This window comes from Phocoena phocoena, chromosome 1 (genome assembly GCF_963924675.1).
Source record: "Phocoena phocoena chromosome 1, mPhoPho1.1, whole genome shotgun sequence".
Classification (NCBI taxonomy): domain Eukaryota; kingdom Metazoa; phylum Chordata; class Mammalia; order Artiodactyla; family Phocoenidae; genus Phocoena; species Phocoena phocoena.
The window spans coordinates 63,883,867-63,896,454 of NC_089219.1; positions in this window are offsets into that span (position 1 = coordinate 63,883,867).

Sequence of the window (12,588 nt, forward strand, 5' to 3'; positions counted from 1 at the left end):
TTATGCACAGTATATCAGGACTTCTCAGAGTCTGCAGAAATCTTCCTGGCAGTTGCTCAAAAGGCCATTTTCAAGTACAAAGGACAGCGGTATTCTAATGAGTTTTCATTTGTCTTGTTATGGCATGGGACTTAAGATCTCAAAACAATTGGGCCACTGTGATTTAATATATAATTTTATCTTGTTTTCCAAGTAGCATAGTGTTGCATTTATATAGTGCGTGTCAAACTTCATATATCAACCTCTGAGACAGAAGATAAACAGTCACATAACAAAAAGCATGTGGACAAATGCTTGAGCTCACAAGTCACAGCTCACTGAGCAAACTTCCCCAAAGCATCCACCTCAGCTCCTGTCAGCAACTTGCCCAGAACATGCTGCATTTTGCATCTTTCCTTTCACCAAACTCACCCAGGCTCATGACATGTAATCAAAGCTTCAGAAACAGATCAATGAATGCCTTACTTTCCAAGGTCTTTGTTCTAGTCTGGCAATTGGTGACAGTGGATCCAACACCTTAAGAATAGTGTGGCATGGCCGAATTACGTGTGTTTCTTGTTTCAGTGCTTGCTGAACAGGATCTAGCATGATTTTTCTGTGTCAGTATGAAGTGTCTTTCCCAGGCATATTGTAAAATACAGCATCATTTTTAGTCACTGTACAATTAAGTCTTAGAAATGGCAAAAGGAAATATTGTGCAAATATAAAATCACTACATAAACTTCTGACTTGATATGAAAACAGCAATTTGACTAACACACCTGGGTCACAGAGAGAGAAAGAGCTAATGGTCAAACTGTGCTGCATCAGATGCATTAATATGGATCTTTGGTCACTGAGATAAAATAAAGTCTACTTTAATTAAAATTTCAGGGTTTCACAAAAGGAGATAATTGAGATCCCTTCTCATATTTGCCTTCACTCTCTTTATATTCCATAATGATTAATCAATACTCTGTTCCTTAGAACTGTTTTCCGAGAAGTCAGATGTAATTCCTATCTTTGTTCCTCTATAGGTGAGGTGTCCCTCTCCCCTTATCCTCTGGATTTTTCCAGGATTTTTTCTTTATTTTTGATTTTCTATGGTTTAAAAATAATATGTCAATGTATAGTTTTTTGGGGGTATTTATACTGCTTCGTGTTCTCTGAGCTTCCTGGATCTGTGGTTTAGTGCCTGACATTATTTTGGAGAAATTCTCAGTCATTATTATTTCAAATATTTCTTTTGTTCCTTTCTGTTTTTCCTCTTCTGTTATTCCTATTACACATATATTATACCTTGGATAGCCTCACAGTCCTTGGATAGTCAGTCCTGTTTTTTATCAGTCTTAGTTGTCTTTGGAGATTCTATGTTTGGAGGATTCTATTGAGATACCTCCAACTCAGAGATTCTTTCCTCAGCCCATCAGAGGCATTCTTCATTTCTGTTACAATGCTTCTGATCTATAGCATTTCGTTTTGGTTCTTTCTTAGGATCTCCATCTCTGTTTAGATTGCCCATTTGCTCTTGTTTGCTGTCTACTTTATTTACTAGAGCCTTTAGCATATTAATGATAGTTGTTTTAAATTCCTGGTGTGATAATTTCAACATCCCTGCCATGTATGATTCTCATGTTATCTCTGTCTCTTCAAATTGTGTTTCTTGTCTTTTGGTAATATTTTGATAGCCAGATGTGATATACCAGGTAAAAGGAATTGCTGTAAATAGGCTTTTAGTAATGTGGTGACGAAGTGTTGAGGAAGGGAAGAGTTCTATGGTCTTATGATTAGGTCTCAGTCTTTTAGTGAGCCTTTGCCTCTGGACAATGAACTTCACTATTGTTTCAATTTTTTTTTCAGTCACTCTTTATGAGAAAGAGGATGGCTAGAATGGACTAAAATTGAGTATTTCCCTTACCCTAGGTCAGTTAGGCTCTGATAATGCCCAAGCAGGTTAGGTTCTGGTTAACTAGTTTTAACTAAAGCTCTGTATATTTCAACTGATTTTTCTCCACCTCTCCCTCAGACAGAGGCAAGAGTGGATTTTTCTCTGACATTTGCTGTGGGAACCTGCTCAACCTCCTGGAGGTAAATCACACAAAATTGGGGATCCCTATGATTGAGACCCCTTGGATTTTTTAACTCTCAGAGTTGTCCATACTTAGTCTCCAGCAATGTGTCAATTATAGTTCTGGTTTTCCTACCCCTGCTCTGGTTCCTGAGATGGTTTCTGCTCTTGAGTCTCTGCTCTGGTAAGTTATTATTCTCTGTGTTCTCCTGTCAATCTCTCCAATCTTGGGGGCAGTGGTTTGCTCTGTGTCCTTACTTCTCTTATAGACCCTGGAAGAGTTGATTTTTCAGTCCCTTAAGCATTTTACCAGTTGTTAGAATTTAGTGGCAACTTCCAAGCTCCTTATATTCTGACCCAGAAACTGGAAATCATGCAAAGGATTTTTAAGGCAGTGAAAATACTCTGTATGACATTATAATGGATACATATCATTATACATTGGTCTAAGTACATAGAGTATACAACACCAGAAGTGAGACCTTAGGTAAACTATTGCTTTGGTTGACTGTGATGTGTCAAAGTAGGTTTATCAATGTAACAAATGTACCACTGGTGGAGGATGTTGATAATGGGAGAAGTTATGCATATGTATGGGTACAAGAGGTACATTGTAAATCTTTGTACCTTCCTCTCAACTTGCTGTGAACCTAAAACTGCTCTAAAATATTTCTTGGAATCCTACAAAATGTGTTAAAGTATGCTCTTTTGTGGGTGGAATGGAAGTTAATTAGAAGTCAACAACAGAAGAAAATGTGGAAAAGTCACAAATACCTAAATTCAAAAATATGTGGAAATTAATGTACTACTAAGTAAACAAAGCATCAAAAAGATATCACAAAAATATTAGAAAATTCTTTAAGAGGAAAGAAAGCAAAGACACAAAAAGTTGTAGGATGTAGCTGAACCTTAGAGACAAATTTAAAATATATAATTTCCTATATTAAAAAAGAAGAAAGATGACAAACCAATAAGTAAATATTATACCTTAATAAACAATGAAAACAAGAGCAAACTAATCCCAAAACAAGCAGAAGAAAGAAAATAATCAAGAATAGAGCAGAAGTAAAAGAAATAGAGAATATTAAAACAATAGGGAAAAATCAATAAAACCAAAAGTTGATGCTTTTAAAAGATCAACAAAATTAGAAATCTTAGGCTACTCTACTTCTTCCTCTCCAAAAGTAGACTCAAATTAGTAAAATCAGGAGGAAAAGACAGGTATCACTACTATTACTATAAAAATAAAAAAGATTATAAGGGAATGCTATAGAAAACTATATGCTTAAATTAGCTTAGTTGTATAGATAAATTCTTAGAAAAACACAAATTTCTGAAACTAAGAACAGATAATCTAAATAGGTCTCTAACTAGCAAAGGCATTGAAATCCTAATTTTAAAGCTTCCCACAAAGAAATTCTAACTCCAGATGGCTTCACGGATGATTTCTAGCAAACATTAAAAATAAATAAATAAATAATGTCAATCCTTTATAAATGCTTCCAAAAAGCAGAAGAGAAGCTAACTCTTCCCAACCTCTTCTATAAGCCTAGTATTACCCCTATTACAAAACAAAAGCAAAAAACAGACAAAGACATCACAAGGAAAGAAAACTACAAACCAATATCTCTTACGCATATAGCCTAAAAATCCTCTACAAAATACCAGCAAATTGAATTCAGCAACATATAAAAATGGCTACACATCATGGCTAAGTGGGATTCATCCCAGAAATGCACAGTTGGACAAACATATAAAAAATAATCAAAGAAATACACCCTATTAATCAAATAAAAAAATTAAAAAACACTTTATAATTTCAATAGACAGGAAAAGCATTTGACCCCTTCACACCTATTAGAATGGCTAAAAACAAAAAGGCAGACAATAACGAGCATTGGCTAGATGTGGAGAAGTTTGAATCCCACACATTACTGGTGGAATGGAAAATGTATTATCATTTTATTTAAAAAGTTAAGAACTTCTAAAAATACTAAACAAAGTTTCACAATATGACCTAGTAATTTTACTTCTCAGTATAGGGTTAAGTGAAATGAAGACATGTCAAAAAAAAGAACTTAGACATGAATGTTCATAAGAGTACTATTCATAATATCCAAAATTGGAAAGGGTCTAAAGATCTAACAATTAATGGGTGAATGAAATGTGGTCTATCCATGCAGAAGAACATTATTTGGCAATAAAAAAATAAAATGCTGACACATACTACAATATGGTTGAACCTTGAAAACATCATGCATATTGAAAGAAGTCAGAGAAGAAAATACCACAATACTGTATAATTCCATTTATATGAAAAGTCTAGAATAGGCAAATCAATAGAGACAGATAGTAGAATAGTGGTCACCATTTGCTGGCAGGATTGGGAATAATGGAGAGTGATTGCTTATAGTTCAATGTTTCTTGTTGGCTGTTGAAAATATTCTAAAATTCTTGAATATTTTCAAGAATTGAAAGGGGGGCTTCCCTGGTGGCACAGTGGTTGAGAGTCCGCCTGCTGATGCAGGGGACACGGGTTCATGCCCCGGTCTGGGAAGATCCCACATGCCGTGGAGCGGCTGGGCCCATGAGCCATGGCCGCTGGGCCTGCACATCCGGAGCCTGTGCTCTGCAACGGAAGAGGCCACAACAGTGAGAGGCCCGTGTACTGCAAAAAAAAAAAAAAAAAAAAAAAAAAAAGAATTGAAAGGGGAGACTTTCAAGATGGCGGAGGAGTGAGACGTGCAGATCACCTTCCTCCCCACAGATACATCAGAAATACATCTACATGTGGAACAACTCCTATAAAACACCTACTGAGTGTTTTGGCAGAAGACCTCAGACTTCCCAAAAGGCAAGAAACTCCCCACGTACCTGGGTAGGGCAAAAGAAAAAGAAAAAACAGAGACAAAAGAATAGGGACAGGACCTGAACCACTGGGAGGGAGCTGTGAAGGAGGAAAGGTTTCCACACACTAGGAAGGCCCTTCGCAGGTGGAGACTGTGGGTGGCAGAGGGGGGAAGCTCTGGAGCCACGGAGGAGAGCGCAGCAACAAGGGTGCGGAGGGCAAAGCGGAGAGATTCCCGCAGAGAGGATCAGTGCCAACCAGCACTCACCAGCCTGAGAGGCTTGTCTGCTCACCTGCCAGGACGGGTGTGGGCTGGGAGCTGCGGCTCTGGCTTCGGGGGTCGGATCCCAGGGAGAGGACTGGGGTTGGCTGCATGAACACAGCCTGAAGGGGGCTAGTGCACTGCAGCTAGCTGAGAGGGTGTCCAGGAAAAATTCTGGACCTGCTTAAGAGGCAAGAGACCATTGATTTGGGGTGCGCAGGAAGAGGGGATGTAGAGCACCACCTAAACGAGCTCCAGAGACAGGTGCAAGTTGCGGCTATCAGTGTGGACCCCAGAGACAGGTATGAGATGCTAAGGCTGCTGCTGCAGCCACCAAGAAGTCTGTGTGCAAGCACAGGTCACTATCCACACTTCCCCTCCTGTGAACCTGTACAGCCTGCCACTGCCAGGGTCCCATGATCTAGGGACAACTTCCCAGGGAGAACACACACGCTCCTCCAGCTGTTGAAACATCACACCAGCCTCTCCCAACACAGGCTCAACCCTGCATTCCATACCTCTCCCTCCCCATGGCCTGAGTGACCCAGAGCCCCCTAATCAGCTGCTACTTTAACCCCACCCTGTCAGAGTGAAGAACAGACAGCCTCAGGCAACCTACACAGAGAGGCAGGGCCAAATCCAAAGCTGAACCCCAGGAGCTGTACAAAAAAGAAGACAAAGCGAAATCTCTCCCAGCAGCCTCAGGAGCAGTGAATTAAACCTCCACAATCAACTTGATGTACCCAGAATCTGTGGAATACCTGAATAGACAACAGAATCATTTCAAAATTGAGGGAGTGGACTTAGGGAGCAAAGATATATATATATATATATTTTTTTTTTTTCCTTGTTCACTTTTTGTGAGTGCAAATGTGCATGCTTCTTTGATTTTGTCTGTATAGCTTTACTTTTACCATTTGTCCTAGGGTTCTGTCTCTCTTTTTTTGTTTGTTTGTTTTGTTTTTGGATATTTTAGTATAGGTTTCTTTTTTTTTTTTTTTTTTTTGCAGTATGTGGGCCTCTCACTGTTGTGGCTTCTCCCGTTGCAGATCCCAGGCTCCGGACGTGCAGGCTCAGCGGCCATGGCTCACAGGCGCAACCGCTCCACGGCATATGGGATCTTCCCAGACCGGCGCTGAACCCATGTCCCCTGCATCAGCAGGCGGACTCTCAACCACTGCGCTACCAGCGAAGCCCTTTAGTATAGATTTTAATGCTTGTTATCATTGGTGGATTTGTTTTTTGGTTTGGTTGCTCTCTTCTTTTTTTTTATTACATTTTTTTATTATTTTTAATAACTATGTTTTATTTTTATTTTAGTAACTTTTTTCTTTCTTTCTTTCTTTCTTTCTTTTTCCCTTTTCTTCTGAGCCGTGTGGCTGACGGGGTCTTGGTGCTATGGCCGGTTGTCAGGCCTGTGCCTCTGGGGTGGGAGAGCTGAGTTCAGGATATTGGTCCACCAGAGACCTCCTGGCTCCACATAATATTAAACGGCAAAAGCTCTCACAGAGATCTCCATCTCAATGCTAAGACCCAGCTCCACTAAACGACCAGCAAGCTACAGTGTTCGACAGCCTATGCCAAACAACTAGCAAGACAGGAACACAACCCCACCTATTAGCAGAGAGACTGCCTAAAATCATAATAAGGTCACAGACACCACAAAACACAACACCACACTCAGACCAGTACACCAGAAAGACAAGACCCAGCCTCAGGCACCAGAACACAGGCACAAGTCGCCTCCACCAGGAAGCCTACACAAACCACTGAACCAACCTTAGCCACTAGGGGCAGACACCAAAAACAACGGAAACTACAAATGTGCAGCCTGCAAAAAGAAGACCCAAACACAGTAAGTTAAGCAAAATGAGAAGACAGAGAAACACACAGCAGATGAAGGAACAAGGTAAAAACCTACCAGACCAAACAAATGAAGAGGAAATAGGCAGTCTACCTGACAAAGAATTCAGAATAATGATAGTAAAGATGATCCAAAATTCTGGAAATAGGATGGAGGAAATACAAGACACATTTAACTAAGATCTAGAAGAACTAAAGAGCAAACAAACAATGATAAACAACACAATAAATGAACTTAAAAATTCTCTAGAAGGAATCAATAGCAGAATAACTGAGGCATAAGAATGGATAAGTGACCTGGAAGATAAAATAGTGAAAATAACTACTGCAGAGGTGAATAAAGAAAAAAGAATGAAAAGAATTGAGGGCAGACTCAGAGACCTCTGAGACAATATGAAATGCACCAACATTCTAATTATAGGGGTCTCAGAAGAAGAAGAGAAAAAGAAAGGGACTGGGAAAATATTTGAAAAGATTACACTTGAAAACTTCCCTAATATGGGAGAGGAAGGAGTTAATCAAGTCCAGGAAGCAGAGAGTCCCATACAATATAATTCCAAGAATAAACACGCCAAGACAAATATTAATCAAACTATCAAAAATTAAATACAAATAAAAAATATTAAAAGCAGCAAGGGAAAAACAACAAATAACATACAAGGGAATCCCCATAAGGTTAACAGGTGATCTTTCAGCAGAAACTCTGCCAGCCAGAAGGGACTGGCAGGACATATTTAAAGTGATGAAAGGGAATAACTTACAAATAAGATTGCTCTACCCAGCAAGGATCTCATTCAGATTCGAGGGAGAAATTAAATCCTTTACAGACAAGCAAAAGCTAAGAGAATTCAGCACCACCAAACCAGCTTTACAACAAATGCTAAAGGAACTTCTCTGGATAGGAAACACAAGAGAAGCAAAAGACCTACAATAACAGACCCCAAACAATTAAGAAAATGGTAATAGGAACATACATATTGTTAATTACCTTAAATGTAAATGGGTTAAATATTCCCACCAGAAGACATAGACTGGCTGAATGGATACAGAAACAAGACCTATATATATGCTGTCTACAGGAGACCCACTTCAGACATAGGGACAAAAAAAGACTGAAAGTGAAGGGATGGAAAAAGACATTCCATGCAAATGGAAACCAAAAGAAAGCTGGAGTAGCAAGTCTCATATCAGACAACATAGACTTTAAAATAAAGATTATTACAAGAGACAAAGAAGGACACTACATAATGATCAAGGGATCAAACTAAGAAGAAGAAATAACAATGATAAATATTTATGCACCCAACATAGGAGCACCTCAATATATAAGGCAAATGTTAACAGCCATAAAAAGGGAAATTGACAGTAACATTATTATAGTAGGGGACTTTAACACCCCACTTTCACCAATGGACAGATCATCCAAAATGAATATAAATAAGGAAACATAAGCTTTAAATAACACATTAAACAAGATGGACTTAATTGATATTTATAGGACATTCCATCCAAAAGCAAGAGATTATACTTACTTCTCAAGTGCTCATGGAACATTCTCCAAGATAGATTATATCTTGAGTCACAAATCAAGCCTTGGTAAATTTACAAAAATTGAAATCATATCAAGTATCTTTTCTGACCACAATGCTATCAGACTAGATATCCATTACAGGAAAAAAATCTGTAAAAAATATAAATACATGGAGGCTAAACAATACACTATTTAATAACCAAGAGATCACTGAAGAAATCAAAGAGAAAATCAAAAAATACCTAGGAACAAATGGCAATGAAAACATGATGACCCAAAACCTTTGGGATACAGCAAAAGCAGTTTTAAGAGGGAAGTTTATAGCAGTACAATCCTACCTCAAGAAACAAGATACATCTTAAATAAACAACCTAACCTTAAACCTATAGCAATTAGAGAAAGAAGAACAAAAAAAACCCCTAAGTCAGCAATAGGAAAGAAATCATAAAGATAAAATCAGAAATAAATGAAAAAGAAATGAAGGAAACAATAGCAAAGATCAATAAATCTAAAAGCTGGTTCTTTGAGAAGATAAACAAAATTGATAAACCATTAGCCAGACTCATCAAGAAAAACAGGAAGAATATTCAAATCAATAGAATTCGAAATAAAAATGAGATGTAACAACTGACATTGCAGAAATAAAAAGGATCATGAGAGATTACTATAAGCAACTCTATGCCAATAAAATGGACAACCTGGAAGAAATGGACAAATTCTTAGAAAAGCACAACCTTCCAAGACTGAACCACGAAGAACTAGAAAATATAAACAGGCAAATCAGAATCAGTGAGACTGTGATTAAAAATCTTCCAACAGACAAAAACCCAGGACCAGATGACTACACAGGCGAATTCTATCAAAAATTTAGAGAAGAGCTAACACCTATCCTTCTCAAACTCTTCCAAAATATAGCAGAGGGAGGAACACTCCCAAACTCATTGTACGAGGCCATCAGGTACCATCACCCTGATACCAAAACCTGAAACAGACGTCACAAACAAAGAACACTACAGGCCAATATCACCGTTGAACATAGATGAAAAAAATCCTTTGCAAAATACTAGCAAACAGAATCCAACAGCACATTAAAAGGATCACACAGCATGATCAAGTGGGGTTTGTCTCAGGAATGCAAGGATTCTTCAATATATGCCAATCAATCAATGTAATACACCATATTAACAAATTGAAGAAGAAAAACCACATGATCATCACAATAGATGCAGAAAAAGCTTTTGGCAAAATTCAACACCCATTTATGATAAAAACCCTCAAGAAAGTAGGCATAGAGAGAAGTTACCTCAACATAATAAAGGCCATATATGACAAACCCACAGCCAACATTGTTCTCAGTTGTGGAAAACTGAAACCATTTCCACTAAGATCAGGAACAAGACAAGGTTGCCCACTCTCACCAGCCCTATTCAACATAGTTTTGGAAGTTTTAGCTACAGCAATCAGAGAAAAAAAGAAATAAAAGGAATCTAAATCGGAAAAGAAAAAGTAAAGCTGTCACTGTTTGCAGATGACATGATACTATACATAGAGAATCCTAAAGATGTTACCAGAAAACTGCTACACCTAATTAATGTATTTGGTAAAGTAGCAGGATACAAAATTAATGCACAGAAATCTCTTATATTCCTATACACTAATGATGGAAAATCTGAAAGACAAATTAAAGAAACATTCCAATTTACCATTGCAACAAAAAGAATAAAATATCTAGGAAAAAACCTACCTAAGGAGACAAAAGACCTGTATGCAGAAAACTATAAGACACAGATGAAAGAAATAAAAGATGATACAAACAGATAGAGAGATATACCATGTTCTTGGATTGGAAGAATCAACCTTGTGAAAATGACTCTACTACCCAAAGCAATCTACAGATTCAATGCAATCCCTATCAAACTACAAATGGCAGTCATTCACAGAACTAGAAAAAAAAAAACTTCACAATTTGTACAGAAACACAAAAGACCCCGAATAGCAAAAGCAATCTTGAGAAAGAAAAATGGAGGTAGAGGAATCAGGCTCCCAGACTTCAGGCTACACTACATAGCTATGGTAATTAAGACAGTATCATCCCGGCACAAAAATAGAAATATAGTTCAATGGAACAGGGTAGAAACCCAGAGTTAAACCCATGCACCTATGGTCACCTTATTTTTGAGAAAGGAGGCAAGAATATACAATGGAGAAAAGACAGCTTTTTCAATAAGTGCTGCTGGGAAAACTGTGCAGCTATATGTAAAAGAATGAAATTTGAACACTCCCTAACACCAAACACAAAAATAAATTCTAAATGGATTAAAGTACTAAATTGAAGGCCAGACACTACAAAAGTCTTAGAGGAAAACATAGGCAGAACATTCTATGACATAAATCACAGTGAGATCCTTTTTGATCCACCTCCTAGAGAAATGGAAATAAAAACAAAAATAAATAAATGGGACCTGATGAAAGTTAAAAACTTTTGCACAGCAAAGGAAACCATAAACAAGAGCAAAACACAACCCTCAGAATGGGAGAAAATATTTCCAAATGAATCAACCGACAAAGGATCAATGTCCAAAATATACAAGCAGCTCATGCAGCTCAATATCTAAAAAAACAGCAACCCAATCTAAAAATGGGCAGAAGACCTAAACAGACATTTAACCAAAGATGATCTACAGATAGCCAGCAAACACATGAAAGAATGCTCAACATCACTAATCATTAGAGAAATGCACATCAAAACTACAATGAGGTATCACCTTGCACCAGTCAGAAGGGCCATCATCAAAAAATCTACAAACAATAAATGCTGGAGAGGGTGTGGAGAAAAGGGAACACTCTTGCACTGTTGGTGGGAATGTAAATTGATACAGCCACTATGGAGAACTCTATTGAGGTTCCTTAAAAATCTAAAAATATAACTCCCATACAGCCCAGCAATCCCACTACTGGGCATATACCCTGAGAAAACTATAATTCAAAATGAGTCGTGTACCACCACAATGTTCATTGCAACTGTATTTACAACAGCCAAGGCATAGAAGCAACCTAAGTGTCCATCAACAGATGAATGGATAAAGAAGATGTGGCACATATATACAATGGAATATTACTCAGCCATAAAAAGAAACAAAATTGCGTTATTTGTAGTGAGGTGGATGGACCTAGAGTCTGTCATAGAGAGTGAAGTAAGTCAGAAAGAGAAAAAAAAATACCATATGCTAAAATATATATATGGAGTAAAAAAAGAAATGGTTCTGAAGAACATAGGGGCAGGACAGGAATAAAGACACAGATGTAGAGAATGGACTTGAGGACACTGGGAAGGGGAAGGGTAGGCTGGGATGAAGTGAGAGAGTGGCATGAACTAATATATACTACCAAATATAAAATAGCTAGTGGGAAGAAGCCGCATAGCACAGGGAGATCAGCTTGATGCTTTTTGACCACCTAGAGGGGTGGGATAGGGAGGGTGGGAGGGAGACACAAGAGGGAGGGGTTATGGGGATATATGTATATGTATAGCTGATTCACTTTGTTATAAAACAGAAACTAACACACCATTGTAAAGCAATTATACTCCAATAAAGATGTTTAAAAAAAAAAGAAAGAAATGTAAGAAACTCAAAAAAAAAGAGAAAATATTCTAAAATTCTATTATGAGGGTGGTTTTACAACTGTGAATATACTAAGAGAGAATGAACTGTATATTTTACATGGATGAATCTTATGTCATGTGAAATATATCTCAATAAAATTGTAAAAACAAAAATTAGAGACAGCACAGCAATTGAACCACAGTGAGGAGAAAGAATATAGATGGGAAAGGTACCTTCCTGAGTAGCTCATAAAGTGTTTGGTGGTAAAATAAACACACAATGGCTAAAGCCAAAAAACAACAACAAAAAAAGCCATTTAAAATTTTGGTACAGGATTCTGTACCATTTCTGATACAGAAATATAGTCTTCCTACATTTGTAGAATAGCTGGCAGAAACAAACTAGTTAGAAATATTTCCATAGTTGATGTTT